We start from the raw sequence: 20,005 nt of genomic DNA, 5'->3' as shown, positions 1-20,005 counted from the left end.
AAGATTTGAAAACTTTGAATATTGTTTTATATAGGTATTTTAGATAATTATTGACTAAACTCAAAAGGGAATTTTATTGTGAAAAGTTAAAATTGAGATTTTCTTTTCTATTCCTCTGAGATATCTTAGATTGAAGATTTACTACAAGGGTGTAAAAGATATAACAATGGTGTTATCTGGGCACTAGAAAATTAAAGAGCAGACATAGTGTCCAAGTGCTCTAACTAGAAGTTATATATTTGAGAACATATGAGGTAAGTGGATAATGTCTCAATTGACTTACTAATTTATAAAAAAATTCTTTCATCAAAATATTATTTCTATTTTATTTTGTGTCATTATTAGTGAGTTACGTTACATCTACTAATTGATACCTCTTTTATTGGATATTTTGGTAAAATGGATTATCATCAATATATAATCTTTTCTATTTGGTTTTTTGATAAAACGACTCATTCTTGTTTGTGAAAATATATTATGTTGGATTGACAAGTTCATAAGTGCTTTTAAAATTTATTCAATGAAATCATGCATGAAAAATTGGCAAATAATTTAGGAAGGTTATTGATTTTCTTGCATGTTGGAAATATTTTAGTAGGATCTAATACAGAACGTTGGTTACAAACAGCAATCCTATTAGCCCTTGACACACCATGGTACACCTAGCTAGTAGAGTGTTTGTAGTAGATGCTAGCCTAATGCGAAGGCTAACACACGCGGATTGAAGGGATGATAATTTGTGAGCATTATACTCACATTTGTTTTCATAGGCCTCGTATCTATGCTTGTTCCATGGCTTCTAGCCATGCTTGATCATTTTGTGGCTTAAAACTATGCTTGATTATTTATTCTCGTGGACTATGTGTTCACACTTGTTGGTTGTTTACCCTTGTGGACTATGTGTTCACACTTATTAAATGTTCTGATCAAGTCCTACTAAATAGTTTTGAAGCTTATTTTTAAAATGATCTCTTAAAATAAACTATTATTTTACCATATGTGGAATTGTTTTTTAATTTAATTTTATCTTTCTTAGCTTTATAATTCTTAACATGTTTAAGCATATGTTAAAGCTAAAAGTGAAAATTGAATTCCTATAATTTTTATTTGATTTAATATGTTCATTGTCTTTACATTTGCATAACTGATGATATATGTGAGGTATATGTTTATATTATTTCATTTAACTATTTTATTGAGTTTGCAATTAAATTATTGATATATTTTCCATTATTCCTTTCAACCTTAAATTGAGACGTTATTCAATGGAAAGTTACGTTTTGATCTCAGATTCATTTGACAAAGACAAGTCTCTTGTCGACTTCTGAGGGTCTTATAGCTGAGCCAGGGGAGATTTAATTGAAATTATTTCCTTTTGATATAATTATAGAATTTATGTATTTTATTTTGAAATTATGGTTAGGTACTCTGCATAATCTATAGTTACGGTACTATTGTCGTTATATACTTTGTCTATTAGTTGAAAGGAGCAGAGCTCTTGGTTGTTATGGTATTTTGTCTAAAAGGGTATTGTAGAATTTTTGGGAAGTCTTAGTTATAGAGGAAATGTTGTTGAAGTTTTCTAGCTTGAGGGATGTGAGGTTGTGTATATATCTTGTGCCGATCACACTCAAATTTTGTGGTGTGACACTACATTATGAAGACAAAATCCAAATCACAACACTAATGAAGTATTGTTATTAAATGCAAATTAATAATGAAACATAAACTTTAAAAAGGAACTAGGCACTAGCTTTGACTGCCATTTTTAATTTGAAGTATAATTTCTTCCCATCACTTGTGACCTCATCTATACTCCTATGAGAATTATGCATAGAAATGGTGGATGTTGTTTGGTAAGAGTTGGATTCATCATCCTTTGAAACTATTTTATGAGGATAAAGAGACAGTTTTAGAGGCATTTCAAGATTTGTAACATTGTTTACTACTAACATTTCTATGACTTTGTTTATTGAAGGACGATTAGTAGGTTTTAATTGTATACCCCATAACACTACTATGAACATTTTCTTTGCTAAATATTTTTCTTCTAATTCTATCATATCTTCTATATCTACATCTTTCTCTTCATTACACAGATCATAAATCCACAAGGAAAGGTAAAGTTGGCTTGAGTGTTTTGCATATGGATTCAAGTTCCTTCTTTGACTTGTCATTTCCATCAAAAGCATTTCAAAACTATAAACATAAGCCTTAAAAGACACTTCTCCAATGTTCTTGTAGAATAATTTAGGAGCCATGTACCCAGTGGTTCCTCTTGATGCAGTTAAATTGATAGTATTATTATTAACCAAATATAATCTCGCCAACCCAAAATTTAAAATTTTTAGAGTGAAATTGTCATTAAGAAGAATGTCATGGGGTTTGATGTCAAAATGTAATATTTGCATATGTCACAACCATGATGAAGGTAAGCAATCCCACGGGCTACTCCTAAAAATATCTCATATTTTGTGAAAACTCAAGAGAATACTTCCTTCTCTAGAAAAAATATATTTATCCAATGACCCATTAGACATGAATTCATAAACAAGAGCCATCTTTGATCCTTCCCACCAAAACCCAACAAGACATACCACTTGCCATGTTGTATCCTTCCTATGATCATCACTTTACTAATAAATTCTTAGCCATTAGCTTTGGATTTAACTAGTTTTTGATAGCAACATAAGGCCCACTATTGAACTTCCCTTTGTATATAGTGCTGAAGTCTCCTTCACCCAACTTATTCTTCAAAACTTTAGTTACTGCCTTCAATTCTTTATAAGTAATGGATTCTGCAAGTATACGGTTCGTAAATTACTAAGTGGCAAATCCATGTCGATCACATGAGGAATCAAGTTGAGCAATAAAGCCCCCATTTTCATTTAAGTTGAGCAACACAAAGTTTGGATTTGATATTGCAAAATAAAAATTGAAATTATATAAATGCATAAAATTAAAATTCCAACAACCACAAATAGCCTTCATCAATTCATAAAGCTTGTAATTACCCTAAGTAAATTTACTTAATCTTAATTTGTTAATTAGAGTATTAATAGGAATAATTATCTTTTAATTAATTATACTTCTCTCTTGAATTAATATGCTAATCCTAGCACAATTACCCAAGAGGCAAAAAGATACAAACTCACTTTAATGTGATTATATGGGTCAAACAGGTATATTCCTATTTTATTGTCAAATTAGAAATAATTCTAATCCCATATTACTCAATATAATTAATGGTCAAATTTAAATTCTCCTCCCTCAAGGAAAAATCTAAACCCTTAAATTTACACTCAACGGGGCTAAGCATTAAGTAGACAAATAAGCACAAGTTAAGTAAACAAAACTAATATTAAAATAAATGGTTCAAAGATGCTCTAATCCAAGAATCAGTTTATAGCTACCATAGATTAAGAGAAAATAGCCACATATGGTCTATAACATCTAAAATTAGCAATATATACAGTAAAGTAAAATAAGCAATATATAGCAAAGTAAAGAGAAGAAGGAGAAGAAAAGCTTAATGAAAGTAATCTTGAGTGAAATCCTTGATTTTCTACTAAACCTAAGCTCTTCCAACCCTTGTTTGGCTCTTTTTCCTCTCCTTGGATGTTTTTGCAGCTGTTGGAAGTGAGGAATGGTTGAAAATGAGGTCTTTAAACCCTAAAAGTTTACTAAAGATCACAAACCATGTGTTTTACTACAATTGCACTTCGCTGTAGTGAAATGCATTGCCACTATATGAATATTATATAAAGTTCGAATTCAAACTATAAAATCCTGACTCAATCTGAGTTTTATCATTCCCATCACACAATCAACTAACATAAGAACAATAAAATATTAGAGTAATAGCCCTTTATTTATTTTCAAATCGTAAGATCCTAACTTCTTAAAACATATATTTAAATAAGAGGGCTAGCAGAAGCATAAATACAATCAGACAACTCAAAAAGTCACAACCTTTCAACCCTGAAAAAAGGCCATGTGCTGCGGCGTGCAACACATGCTCTGCGGCATGTGGCACAGAGCCACATGCTTTATTCCTGACTTTTTCAAATGGGGCTCCGCCTCACTTTTATGTCAAGTTCTTACCATTTGTGTTAAGTTCTCAAATCACAACACAAGTCACAATCAATACATATACATATAAGTGGAACAAGTTACAACATAACATATACTTACTTGTTTCGCATTCAGGCCTATCCATGTACCCTCCACTAGAGCACCCTTGGCTTAATGCAACATCATATACATATATACAAGCAAGATTCACAACACAATCTACTTTCTCATATTCACATACACTTATACATTCTAGTTGGCAATTCAAACTTTAACAACATATTATATATTCATACAACTCAATGGTAGTCACACCATTATCAATCGAGGCTACTCTTTTCTTGCTTCCTTTCTCAGCCTTCTTGTACTCTCTTCACCTGTGTTTCAAAAGTAACGGTGTGAGATATATGTTCCAACAAAACTCAGAAGTAACCTCAATTATTGATTATCAAGTAAAATCATAACAAGCAATAAAGTAGTATGTATATAGTAAAAACAATATTATATGCATATACAAAAATTCACTTTCATCTTTCTCGTTATGCTCATGCAATGCATTCTTAGTCCCCACTAACAGTGTAATCTCTACACTCAAACTAGGACTTCCAGTCATAAGGAATAGGGCCTATCATACCACTACTCAGACAGGGTCATTTTCTTTTCGTATAGGTGGTCTTTTAGGTCTATCATGGCAGAGTCAAGCTCTACACTCTGGATCAACAGGACTTCCTAGCCTTATATAGAGTAGGACCACGACCCCCTACCCTAGTGTAGGGTAACCTCATGTATTATTCAATATCCTAGGTCCGTCATAGTAGAGTCAAACTCTATACTTTGGATCATGAGGATTCTTCTCCTAGGTCCATTCTGGTGGAATCAAGTTCTATGCTTTGGATCATCAAAACTTCCTGGACCTCCTCACGGTAGAGCCGCGTCCCCCTACCATAATCTAGGGTATATCTCATGGATGCGATGCATGTCAGTGCACGTGCCATTTCAAGTTCATTTCAATCAATACTCACACATACGCATGCATATACTTTCACAATGCTGCTACTCTATCAATTCACAATACAATGCATGTAATTATATCAAAGTACTTGCAAATAATTTCACAATGAAATAAGTAAAAGAGTTACTCCAGTTACCTTTAACCTTTGCTACTAAAGGTTACCAATCACACTAAGTTCCTAAGGGCAGAGATTCTCATGAGCAACTTTACAGGTGCTCAATTTACACAACATAATGCTCCTCAGTCAATTTCCAACACATTTCATAAGCATTAATTAGCTAAACTGAATCTTGTAACATGTATAACAGTTCAATTGAATCCTTTTCAATTTACTTATCCATTATTTATAGTCATTAGCCCTATAAGCCACTCAAACAACTATAACAACTTTCTAATCCATTCATTCACTCAAAATCTTACTATTAACCTAACTTTTAGGCCATTTTGAGCCTAAATGTTTAGAGCTCAACCATTCAACTCCATACTAGTCACAAAACCTTAGTTTGTATTTGATATCCTGTTTTAACCTTTCTTTTAGATTACAACACTCAGAATCTCATGATTCAATTTCTTAACCAATGAAATTCAATGAAAAGGAAGGAAGGGAAATGAAGTTTGGGGGTTGTTATACATACCAGTAAGTTATTTATCAAAGCAGACTCTCAGCTTCAATTATGGTTGCCCTAGCAGAAATGGGTTCCTCCTCTTTAAATGCGTTTCTAGCCCTTTCTCTTCTATTTCCCACCAGCTGTTCACATCAGCTTTAAGTGATTCCTAGATGGTGTGTCGCGGCACGTGGCATAGTGAGAAAATTCTCATTTATGCTTGTGCATTATGCCTCATATTATCTTCCTACCCTTCAATCCTATCAATGTAACACCCAAACAACACAAAACATTAACTCAACATCCAAATCACAATCAATCTACTAATTACTAATTTAACCCTAATTAGCAACTAGTTCCTGGGATTGAAATATAGGATGTTACATATGACCTATTCAGATTTACTTCCTTAGACTTGGGCTCTAAAATTTCATCTTTGGACCCATAAGTTGAGCCTCCCTACATATATAAAACCTAAAAATTAATGATAGAATTAGTCCACTAACTTTCAATCACATTTCCATGGTCATCCTTACACATAATCATCCACTCAATCATATTTTGCTAATAAATTTAAATAAATGACTTTCAATTGCATTTAAAATATCAATAAATTTAGTAACTATTGGAAAATCATCATGTACATTATTGTAGTGAGGTTATGAAGTCTAATAAAATCTTCAATGTTTTCATATATTGACAATTGCTTTCTATGGCATGTATAAATCAATAACATAGATAGGAATATGATACCAAATGAAGATTTGATTGTGATGTATGGCAAAACAACCCTTCTAGAACTATCTTTACCTGATTGCACTCTTTGATATATTAACACTATAGTCAAAATGATTGTCAAGAGTGGTTGAATCTAAATCCATCCCCACTATTTGGCATATATAGCCCTACAAATGTGTAATTTCATAAATGTAAAAAATGGTCAATCACAAAAATATAGATACTACTTGGATTAAAAATGGAAGTGGTGCATAAGAAATTCAATATTTAAGAATATATATATAAATATAATTTATTCTTTATGCTAGATTTCTACAAGTTACTTGAATAATATTAAATATAAATAATAAACCAAATAATGGAGTCAGGTTAGAGCCTTACCAAATCCAGACATAGTAGAGTTACTTGGCTATTCATACAAGTTTAGACTACTAGAATCTAAACTAAAGTGCATAGCAGATGCACTAAAGATAGAAAGAGGGGAGAAGAAGAATGAAAACTAAGAAAGAATTGTTTACTTTAGGGTGAGTTCTTTTTTCAAGCACCCTCGCCTATTTTAATGAAGGGGAGGCCACTACAAAAAAAAAAAACCCAATTAACATGAAATCACCTCATTGTCGAGGCAATAACTAATTGGAATAATTACTATAATTGTGGAGGAATATTTCTTATTTTATAATTCAATGATAAATCAATCACTACTCTTAATTTTTGATTCTGCTCAACCGTTATTATTAGAATTGTAACATTTCAAATTTTTAAGACTCAAATCTATTTTAAAATAAAATATTATAGTTAATTTAAAATTAAGAATAATTTAATAAAAGTTTAGAGTTCAAATTTTACTGAGCAGAAGTTTTGTTTATTTTATTTTTTAACTATGGGAAAAATTATCAAAAGTTGACCCAGGCTTTTGTGTTATAACAAAAAGATTTGGGTCCTTTCTTGTAATTTTCCCTAACATGTTTAGATCAGTTTTTTTTTAAGAGAAGGAACACAAAAATGAAATAAAAAAAACGAAAGAAAAGAAATGACACAAGAAGCAATTCACAAAACAAAGAGCACGAGAGAGAGAGAAAGAGAGAGAGGAATAGAGCGGAGGAAGGAAGAGAGGAGCTAGAGAGGGGATCCAAAAGGCTTTAAGGCCATTGTGACCTTAGCTATATGATAAGTAAACTTTCTACTTCAATTCTCTTCCTTTCCTTTTGTTTTTCTTCAATTTTTGGAGAGAGAAAATTTCTAATTTTGATCCCAAAGACTTTATTCTTGTAAGCTTTGGTTTCTTTGAGTCTTTAGGAGGTTATTTGAGTTTCTATATGATGCTCTAATATTTTGAGTAGGCAATTGGATGGAAAAAGAGAGTTTTAAGGCAAAAATAAACCTGAAGCGATTGAGTTTCTTTTTAATGGTTAAGGCTATTGATTTAGTTATAATTATGCTATTTGAATTCCATAAGATTTAAATTAAGCTTTGGTTTTCATTATAAGGACTAATTGTGAAAGTTGGTAACACTAAGTGAAGGCTATTGGTTGCTTAAAAATTATATGGTTTAGAAATTGGCCTAGTGGTGGTGGCTAATAAATGGTTTTAGTGGTTAAGTGGTATTAGGTGAATTGTTGGTTTAATATATGGTCCATTGAGATGGATTATAGCTCATTGACCCAAGTTGTATGGTATGAGTTATATTCTTCTTTTATGCTATTTGCCATGATAAATGATGTGGATCATTTTATATTGTAGGGATTGTTGGTAGAATTTGTTCGAAAGTTAAGGGATAAGTCAAGTCATCATTTTTATACAAGGGGAAACCCTTTGGTGCAAAAAAGTTGAGATAGCAGGAAAAATTTATATTTCTTATTATTTTATTTAGCTATTTTAATAAATATTACTGGCTATCAAGCACTACATGTTGTAAATGATTAAATTCAATTAATTGTATTTTATACGGATTTAGGGGTACTACTTGGATAATAGTGCATATATGTTTTCTATTTGTTTAACAATAATGTTTTTATAGAAACAAGGTTGCTTGCATGCATTGTAATTATAGAGAATGAAAGTTGTACTCAAGAAGGTGTAACTGGGTTAGGTACCTTAGATGGCTTAAGGAACTATTTAAGGAGGAGTGATATATGTAATGTCCGCCTTGACATTACTGATATTCACCACCACAATCACAACAAATAATGATAATTAGGAGCTATATATTGCTCCTAAGCTCACAGTAAATACAAAAGGGTTAAAGTTAATAAAAAATTAAAAATAATTTGAAATACTTGAGATTTCATGAAAACCCTCCAAATAGGTAGTTTGAGCTCAAACTTAATGATTTATAAAGATATAGGAAGCATGAAAAAGTTTGGGAAGTAAAATAGTTGAAAGTAGGGCCAAAAATGTCATTTTTACGCAATCTAGTAATTATGCCGTGGCATGTGGCCCATATGTCGTGGCATATGACATAGAAAGATCAATTCGTTGCTATACCATATGCTACGGCATACGCAATTTATGCCGCAGCGTAAATGTCAATAGCATTTTTGCTGTCATACAGCTTTTTAGGATGAAATTTTGATGTGCTCCATTTTCACATCTGATATCCGATTGGAGTGATTTAAGTACCCACACGAAGCTTAGTTGATAATGAACTAATGGTATAAGTTTCATTATGATCTGACAACATATGTGAGATTTGAATACCCGAATGCAAAAGTCAGATTTTATAACCAATGTAGGGCATCCAAGTGCCAAATCTTAAAACTTATACCATTAACTCATTTGGGGCTTGAACTAAGTCTAATGGACTATTATACACCTGATTAAATAGATAAACAACCATTACCACATCAAAACTAAGATTTGGCCACCCTATGCCCCAATATCATCTAATGGGGCTAGTCACCGCATTTCCCTATATAATCGCTACTTGGCCAAATCATCACCATAATTCACATCTATTTATCACCACATACACTTGTAATAGTATTTAGCCTAATCTCACAATGTTTCATCAAACATTCCCCCTTAGGCCACTCTATTACAAATTTACATAATGCATACAAATCACCACATCTTGCACTTATAACAACAATTAGCCTTTACCACAAGTGATATTATCTACAATCACTTTAGGCTAATTTATCACAGTACACATTACTATAAGTGCAATATTCAAACCTAACACATTCATATATACATCATGCTTGTACTAATATATTAGCCCTACACACATGAACATCAACACTCATATCAAGGCTAACATATCAAAATATCATACAAGCATGCATCCAAAATATGCAATATTCTAAATTGGCAACTCAACTTATATACATCATTATTTACAACAAAAACATAGGGCATTATAAAGAAAGTAGACAAGCTACTATTAGCCCAACTCTTTCCCTTGTCCTCTCTTAACCTTTGAACTTGGAAAAATGTAAATCAATGGGGTAAGACAATGTCTCAGTAACCAAATATTCTACACTATTGATCAACAAGTAATGATATAATAACTATCACCATACATAAGCAACATATTATAATTCACAACAAACATATGACAAGTATAGATAAGAAATTCCATCCAATCCTCCATTACTCCCTAATTGAATTCGTAGGCATTTATATTGGACCAACCCCCGAATGATTAGTCCTTCCTCACCTTACATGGGAATAATTACCTGGCCAAGGTATTATCCCATGTTTGGACTATGAATTTTCCCTTACTGCAAATAGCTAAAGTGTCATTGACTCCAACTCTGCACCTTTAGAGGTACTAAGGAGTGCCTAAAATGATTGCCCAAACTACTCATAATTGTAGTCTCGAATATGTGCCACACCTGGCGTCCCAAGATGTTAGCAATACCATATGAATTTTTCACCACTATTTCACCACTTTTCTCCACAATATCTACCCCTTATAATATAAATCACCACGTATGCATGAACAATTCATCATAATGCCATGCATGCACATTACCATGTAAAAGGATATTAATCACCACTTTCTTTCATGCACTTGTCACACACATATGCACATGTACTTTGCAAACATCTACTAATGTACAACTATGTCTTATCTTAATTATGTTTATAGTTTCATAAAACATGTTCATATGAATATAATGCATATTATGCACATGTAACTACTTGTACATGCTTAAATTGATTAATAAATACTCTAGACTATTCAGTTACTTTAACCCCTTTTATTAATAAAAGGGTTACCCATAGTCCATGTATGCTCTTATCTCTTCCTTAACCTCAAGGAGGTCTTAATTACCAAAATCTACAACATACGCACCATATGTTAGCTTTTAAGCCCTAGCATAAGTATTCTATAGCTAAGTTTAGTTAAATTTAGCTACTCAAAAATTCCTAAATTCATTATTGAGCTATTCAAAGCTATAACTACTCATAGTATCTTCATTTAGGAACAACAAACTAACTTGTATCATTACTCAACTCTTACAACTTCAAAACTCTCAATTTATAGTTAGGGTTCATTCAACCTTTTTAATCTACCACTCAAAATCTTTATGTTAACACTTATTCAACTCAAACAAGCTTAAATCAAACTCCCACAACCACATACAAGACCTAGGGTTCGAGTGTAATACCCTTCCAACTCAGAACCCAACCTCCCATTCTCAAAAATCTAAGAAAACTAAGGTAGATAGGTAGAGAAGGTTGTTAGAAAGCTTACCTATATGATTGAAGGTCTAAACAAGCCTCTAATCTTGGCCAAATCCAAGCCCTAATAGAGCCTCCATCATTCTCCTTTGTGCCCTAACTTTTCCTAAAGTTTCCTTATATTTTTCTGTTGATTTTCACACTTGAATTTGCAGCTTTGTGCATTACACCACGGCATAATGTGTTTATGCTGTAACATAAAATAGTGAGCTCAATCTCACTTGTATCATTTCGTCTTGTCCCAATCCAATCCAACTTCAACCTTAGCCCTTTCTTAGAGCTATCTAATGATCCAAAATGTCAATTAGCAACTTGAGAACATGGTTAACATAATTAATCTATTAATTCACTAATTTACCCTTAATTAGCAATTAATTTCCATATCTAAAACTTAGGATGTTACAATATATATTATATTACCTCAGAGTGTTGAAGTGGTCAATACTCAGAAAAGGTAGACAAGAGTGAAAGGCATGATCTCGGTGGAAGTTCACCATTGGGGAGGTGTGGACTTATGATATTTTATGGCACACTGCCAGTAATCAGTGTTACCTTTTGTATTGTGAGCTTAGTGTACTAAAGTGGTTAGTGAATTGAGTGTTTGACACCTCTTAGTGGGGGAGGGAATCCAAAATATGAAGTGTGAGGTTGAGTGCCTAGGCCAAGGTAGCCCTCACATGAAGAGTAAGTCAGGCTAGCTCTACGAGGGAGTTAGCTTCAAATTCTCAAGATTCATGTCGAAGGAGCACAGGTGGTTAGGTAGATTCGATCATGCCTTAGATTATGTTTTGTACCTGTGGAGGTACAAGTGAGTATAAGGTTTACTGTGAGCTAAAGAGTACTAGGGGGCTTTCTATCGGTCAAGAAAGGTCATATCGTCCTATGTCATGCATTCATGCATTTTAAATGACTAAATTATATATTATGTTTAATCTATTATTTATTTATTCAACTATGGCTTACTTTATAATAATAAATGTAGATTTCTCTGTTATTGAGATTGTGGTGGTTTAACCCATTTCCTTTCAATATTTTTAGGTCTAGACAATGGATCCAATTGTGGACGAGGAAAGGAGCAAAACTAGGGGTGTGTTGTGGATTGTAAAGAACTACAACCTTTTTCTTTTGAACAAATATACTGTAATGTATTTAGGATTAGGATTCCAGTAGGATATAATTTTATATGTGTGTGTGTGAATATGAGTGGATTATGTGCTTGTGTATGAATTTTTGCTGCTTGTAGACTTGTGGCTTAGAAACTTGGTTATGGTATGTAGTTTTGATGGATTCATTTGGTAGACCAAGTTCTCACCGCAAGAAAATGTTTATTTTGATATGTATATGAATATATGTGATTCTACAAGCAAATGTAAAGTGGTTGCATTGCGAATGGTGTTACTATAGGTAAACATACACCTTGGATAGAGAGAGTAGGTACGTGGGCCTCATAGGGATCTCTATGTTAAGTGAAAATATTTAGCACTTGTACTTATATGAGTATATGGTGTATGAATTAGTTTTTGGCCACTCTTATGTGATTTGTGAATTTTGAGGCTTAGGATCTATTTTGAAAAATAATACCCAAAAGGTCAAATTTTGATATATATATATATATATATAAGGGGTTAGGGTCCATATATTTTACTCCTTAGACCTAGATATAATTATAAAATTAGCACATCCATTTTAAAAATTAACAAAACATCCTGCACTTTTAAATGTTGCAAAATGCCTTTTGAACAACACTTCTTCAGATTTATTTGTTACAATTCAAAATTAAAGACAAGTGTTTCGGGATTGTGCCAATTTATATTTTATAAGAATGTCTTGTCAAGTTCAAGGCTTGAAGTAGTTCTTTCTTATATATGCAAATAAATCTTTGGTCAAGTTCAAGCCTACATAAGCGTTTGTATTATTATTATTATTCTTTTACTAGTTAACCAACTTTACTAAGGCTTCAATTCGAGAGGCCAAATTACAAATTTGATTAATTAAATTAACTTGACCTATGCATAATGTAAGCGATATTCAATTTTTTAAATGAAAGAAATTGAAAAACCATTGGACTATTGCTTGAGAACATTTATGGGAATTTGGCCTATGTCCATCTTAATAATGCTTATTTAAATAAGACATATAATGTTTTGGCCAAAATAATAATAATAATAATAATAATAATAATAATAATAATAATAATAATAATAAGACATATAGTGGTCAAAAAAGGAAAGGACGGCTGGTCAATACGCTAAACATAGACAACATTTACATAATTTTTTTCATGAGAAAACATTATACATATGAAAATAAGGGCTTAGGTTAGTTGTTCGCTTAATTTTTTTCGTTTAGATTAATTTTTAACTTCTAATTTTTTTATTTTTATTTCTTCTTCAACACATTCATGCATTAAGAAATCATTTTGAAATAAAGGAAAATATGGCATTGATAATGAAAAGTTAAGAATTCAACTTAAAATGAATATATTCAATATAGGTTTAGACAAAGTGATGAACTTAAAATAGATATCCTTAAAAAATAAACGAGTTACTTGAAAGACTAAAATAATATATGTTAAACAAAAAATATAAAAAAAAACATAGAATAACATAATAAATTATAGAGAACCTTACCTTTATAAATTCCGCAGAGAAAATCTGTAAGAAAATTTTATCAGAGTCAACCAAGGCTAGAATGTGCACAACAACAAAAAAAGTTAGGACATTTGGACAAGACTTATATATATATATATATATATATACAATTAGCCTCATATACATAACCATTAAAGTGCAAATTTACCCCTGAAATATCACACTAGGGGCAATTGATATCTTTACACTCGCCGAAACATAGGCTCTTGGGGATTGTTATATGCCATTCGTCTTTCCTGGTTTTATTTAATTGGAAAACCTCACAGAACACGAACTCAGTAAATCTCACAAAACTTCCGAGAAGATTTCACTCACAGAAGGAAATAACGCTCAAAAGACCCTCACACACTCACCGAAGAGGAAGGCGCTCTCGCTCACTGAGAGAGAAAGCTCTCGCATACCGAGAGAGAGTAGAGGCCACTGACTGTGGTAAGTTGATCGAAGTAAGTGTTATATATATATATATATATATGTAGCCTTCCTTTTTCTTTTTCCTTTTTTCAATTTTTATCAAGCACACACTGTTGATATCTTTGCGATGTAAGTGTCTGCTTGATGAATTCTAGTGTATATAATTAACTTTTTCCGTATGAAATAGATTTACAAAGTGCAGTCCTTAACTTTATGAAATCTTCGTTATTATCAGGTCATATTTGGTTCTTCAGGGCTATCAAAAGATGTGCTGTCATAAAATACTCCGGAATGCTTAAGCTCATAGATTGTTATCCTTGTGCCTTCTTATTTTACATTTAGTGCTTCAAAACCCTTCATTGGTCAGAACTTACAGCCCTTTATATTATAGATTGCCCTTTCTAGAACTATCGGCCACCATCATTGATACCAATTAATTATCGCCTATTCAAATTCAAATTGGATAGGAAAATCTCTCCCACAAGGTATTATTGAGGTGGAAGAATCAACTCACTTAAAAATCTCAAAGATACTAGTATTGCATACTTCTAAACGTGGGATCTAGGCCTAAGTCTATCAAGTATCAAATTTTTATGGCCCCACTACTACAAAAAAGAGAACATTGGATGGTTATTTTTCCCTATCTTGGATGGTTATGAACCGTTCAATATGAGACCGTCATATATTGATAAAAATAAATATTAGACGGTTCAAAGACCCATCCAATATAGTATCAAAATTGTGGCACAGGTTAAAAATATATTGGATGGTTATTTTTAAGAACCGTCTAATATATGGATATATTGGATGGTTCTAGTCATAATCATCCAATATACTAATACATATTGGATGATTTTGATCATAACTGTCTAATATAATAATATATTGGACGGTTATAGTAAATAACCGTCTAATATATTGCAATTCTTTTTAAATATGCTTGCTGCATTTCTTGCAGCCCCGCTGTAATAGTATAATGCAAATATAGACTAGTCCAATCCAATTCAGTCTAATTCATAATTATATTAAATTAAATTGAATTATAGTAAAATAACAATTTTATTAAAATAAAAAAAATTTGTTACCTATACAATTACTCAACATAATACTAAGTAAAACAAAGCTGTTTGCTAGACTAAACCAAAATTGTTCTATATTATAAAAACCAAAATGAAAACGTATAATTTACTTATTTTTGACCCATAGTCGGAAAATATACTCACAACATTCCTCAATAACTTCGTTGATGTGATGATCCTCGAATTCTTCACAATATGAATTGAGATAATACTGCAATAATGTAATATGACAACAAGTTAATTATTTCAACAAATTAAAATTCATAATCACATATAATTTAATGTAAATAACATTCATACTACAGGGGGGATTAGAGTCATCCCATGAGTGATAATGTCTTTAAGAAATCTCATGACACAATATCCACAATTCTCGCTATATGCTATTTGTCATAGGCACTGCATAGAAAAACTAATAAATATGTTATTGAATTAATTATAAAATTAAAATTGATTGTTAAAATTAGTAGTGAGAAGTACCTTTATTATTTTCCAATTAGAGTAGGTTAGATCATATGACTTGTACCTTAATGATATAGGCAAGTTCTTTTTGATGTGATAAAGCACCACAGCCTTGATAAGAAAGAAAATAAGTTAAAATTAGAAATTTAAAATGAAAAAATATAAAAATATTAATCAAAATATAAACTTACAAATTAAATAAATAATTCCATCATATTTTGTCTATTATTTAGCTACCCATTAGCAGAATCCAAGTAGTAAAACTTTGCAGTTTTAACAACAGCCAGCATAATGCCGATCAACATCCAGTAGCTCCTAAAACAATTTGAAAACACATGTTATGAAACTTAAAATGACAAGATAAATTAAATAAATTAGGATACCACTGAACTTACCCTTGTACAAAAGGTACCAGAAATAATGTCCCCGCAGTAGGGTTTTTTGCCTTGAAGTACTTTGCTAATTGGTGTATAAAGGTGTCCCTGCATCATTTCTCAACCTCTCAAGTATTTCTGGACAATCCTAGAGTTCCTTTTCAACAGCATTAGTCATCTCTTCAACACGATCATCCTCGTTTATACTTGTTTTGAAATCATGTGACATGTACGTATTGCTATACCCATAGCTTCTATCGGTTGTATCCCTCGACTCATCATGCTTATGCCAACATGTATAAATATGATCAATTCCAAAACACACTAAATGATCTTCCAACTCGCTCGCACTAACCCACTTCAAGAGGCCACATTTTATACAAGGGCACATAATGCTATTATGGTTTGCCTCATACTCTAGTGCGAATCTAATGAACTCCTTCACCCCATCGACATATTATTGTGTGACTCTATTTGCAGACATCCATTTCTTGTCCATAATCTCTCTCAATCTAATAAGAATTGTTGAGAGAAATGATATTAGTGACTCAATCATATTGAAAGAGTTATTTTAATGAATATATTAATTACTAACTCAATCAATCATGAGCCACATGCTTTCACACACACACACATATAAACCATCCCTTTCTAAGATAATTAAATTTAAGATAATACTTACAATTATATTAAATTAATTGTAAGTATTTTATCTTGTCTGAAAACTTGCCAACAAGTGAATTCTTTTATTTATAAATTATAAATAATTTATAACATTTCTTTTTATAATTTCTTTAGGCATTGTATTTGATTATATATATATAATCCAAACAACATTAGGGCCTATGTGTTTAACATTAAAGAGATTAGAAATTAGAAAAGAGATTTATTTTGTAAACATTTTAAAAAAATTATAAATTATTTTATGTTGGTTACAATCATAAAAAACATTTTTACTTATAATAATAAGTAATATATATATATATATATATATATTTCAATATTAACATTAATATATAGGTCTAACTATTATAAAAATTATATATCATTAGTTTATAAAAACTGATTTCATTGAAATTTTCTACCCCTATTAAAAACAAATAAAAAATTTTCTTGTATAAAAAAATTACCTTTTAATTTTAAAAAATTAAATAAAATGGCACTTAAAATGCCAAACTATTAATTTCAAATAAAAATTTGGCAACATAACGGCATAAAAATGAAATTTTCCTAAGCATTTTGCCCTCATTCCAATCACATTATCATCATCATCAAAAATCCAATATCACATGTTATTTAAAACTACAAATTACACATAAGTAACAATTTCGAGTAAGCTAAAAGTGCTCATATATAATTTCAATCACCATGAAACTTCATATACTACTCAATCATCAATCAAAGAATCAAACGATAAATTTTTTTCACTAAAACTAGTTAAATATTGTTCAAACAAAAAATACATAAAAAATAGGTAATAATTTCGGATAAAAATAAAAACTAAATATAACTCTCTTCTAATCTTATATTATTAGTCTAACATGCATTTTCAAGTGACCCATAACTTAAATTTTATGTGGGTTCTTGCCAAAGGTTATTTTTTTTCTATGAAGCATTTCACCGAACAGCTTGCGTGTGAAACTAATAACACTCAAAATTAATATAATCTAATCTAACAAACTAAAAGCTTAATCAAGAATGAGTAATCCATACAATAATCAAATACAAAAATAAAGTTAAATCATTTTAGAGAGTAAGAGATTTAGAAAAAATGACAAGAGAAAATGCAAGTACTTATGAAATGGGGGGCATGAGGAGAGACAAGAGTTATGGGAGACGAGTCTTTGGTGGCAGAGCAAGAGAAGAGAGGCGAGGGAGAGATCAATGGTCAAAATGAGAGGAGAGGAGACTGGAGGAGAGACGCCAAAAGCAGATCTGGCACTGGAGGGAGAGAGGATGCCGAAAATGAAACTGAACTTGGAAGCTAATATAAAAGCACATATTGGACGATTAAAATATTAACCTCCAATATTAATAAGCTTTATTGGACGGTTATTCATAATAACTGTCCAATAAAGTGTTATTCATAATAACTGTCCAATAAAGTCTTAAAAAAATTATGCAAAACTAAAAAATTTAAACATATATTGGGTGATTTTAAAAATAACCGTCCAATATATCTCTTATATTGGATAGTGATTTATTGAACCATCCAAAATTATAATTTATTAAACAGTTATAATTATAACTATCCAATAAGGCCATCATATATACTCATTTCTATAGTAGTACCCTCTCACTACAGCAAAAAAATGACTTTTGGCGGCAACAAAAATGTTGCCGCTAAAAGTCAACATTTAGTGGTGATATTGTATTACTACTACAAGCCGCTACCCAAAATATATCTTTAACGGTGACTTTTAAATGTTGCCGTCAAAGGGCCCCTTTTAGTGGCAACATTTTGTTGCCTTTAAAAGTACTTTCATAAAAATAATTAAAACTAATTTATACAATTACTTTTAGTGGCGAAAAAATATTTTCATAAAAAATAATTCAAAATTAAAAATAATTTATGTAATTACCTTTAGCGTATTTTTATAAAAAGTAATTAAAAAATTTAAAATAATTTATGTAATATTACTTTTAGTGGCAACAGGTTGTCATCACCAAAAGTATTTTCATAAAAAAATTTAAAAATATCTTTATAAATATTAATTTACATAATTACTTTTAGCGGAAAAATTTATTGCCGCTAAAGGTATTTATATATAAAATGAGAAATAAATTATATATAAGATCATTATTAAAATACTAGCTTAACAAGATCATTATTTTTAATTATTGATCTTATTTTAATGATTACATTTAAAAACATTTCTTATGGATTTAAGCTAAGTTATATATAAATTATAAATGAATTATTTTTTATAATTTTTTATGAATTATTTCAAAAAAATTCTTTAAATTATAATAAGGCTAAGTTATAGTACATAAATACTTAATTACTTTCATACATATAAATAAATAGTATTAGAATATTAAAGTTGTATAGATGTTGTAAGATGCAATGGCATTATAGACTACCTGACACATTGTGCACTTGATGCTCGGCTTGGTATATACATGGTATCTACTCCATCTGCTAAGCTCTACTTTTCACTACCACAGGATTATTTAAATAAAACACTCCATATTTAATGATTATTTAAAATAAAAAAAAATTAAAATAGGTAAAGAATACTTGACAGTTTTTAACCATCAAGTAAAGTTGGTTGTAATATACGTTACACTGTTACTTGACAGTTAAAAACTGTAAGATATTAATAAAAATAAGCATCAGGTATGGGGGCATTCTGTTATAGCGTTTCCTCATTGGGTTCTTGTTCTTCAAATTACTCAAATTGTTTAATTTATTAATGTTAAATTTGTTGGGATTATTATTGGATGAGAATTATAAAGTTGATCATTTAATTTATGTTAATATTTGAATTATGGATGAAATTTTGTATAAAGTTATTAACATTTATTTATTTTAAATTCTAAAGCTATTAGAAGTATTTCCTATTATCTTGAGATTGACTTTGTTAAAGAGACTTTAATGGAAGTCTAAATTAATCTAGATGAAGTGAAGACAAGATTCTTTCTATTTTGACTATGAAATATCCACTTAGATTTTTAATTTATATATTTTTGTTTAGCATCTATTTTCAGTTTATCACATGTCCACCCATTTTCTATCTCAAAGATAATAAAGAATAATTATTCAAAATGACTATTAACAAAATTTATATGATTAAAATAAATTTTTTATTAAAATATTTTTTAAGATAATTGAAAAATTGTAGATAAAATCTATTTTTAACAAAAGAAGGGGAAGCATTTAACTTGGAAAAAGATAAAAGTTTAATCA

At 30.6% G+C, this 20,005-nt stretch overlaps 1 pseudogene; it reads right to left on the bottom strand.

Moving 5' to 3' along the window:
• Positions 1–1,742: 1,742 nt before the first annotated feature.
• Positions 1,743–6,427, bottom strand: LOC129319540 (rust resistance kinase Lr10-like; annotated as a pseudogene).
• Between the last annotated feature and the right edge of the window lie 13,578 nt (positions 6,428–20,005).

This window comes from Prosopis cineraria, unplaced genomic scaffold (assembly GCF_029017545.1).
Source record: "Prosopis cineraria cultivar Desert tree isolate PC_DT_omini unplaced genomic scaffold, ASM2901754v1 PC9, whole genome shotgun sequence".
Classification (NCBI taxonomy): domain Eukaryota; kingdom Viridiplantae; phylum Streptophyta; class Magnoliopsida; order Fabales; family Fabaceae; genus Prosopis; species Prosopis cineraria.
Note: the sequence above shows the minus strand (reverse complement) of the source record. Positions and strands in the feature narration are given on the sequence as shown.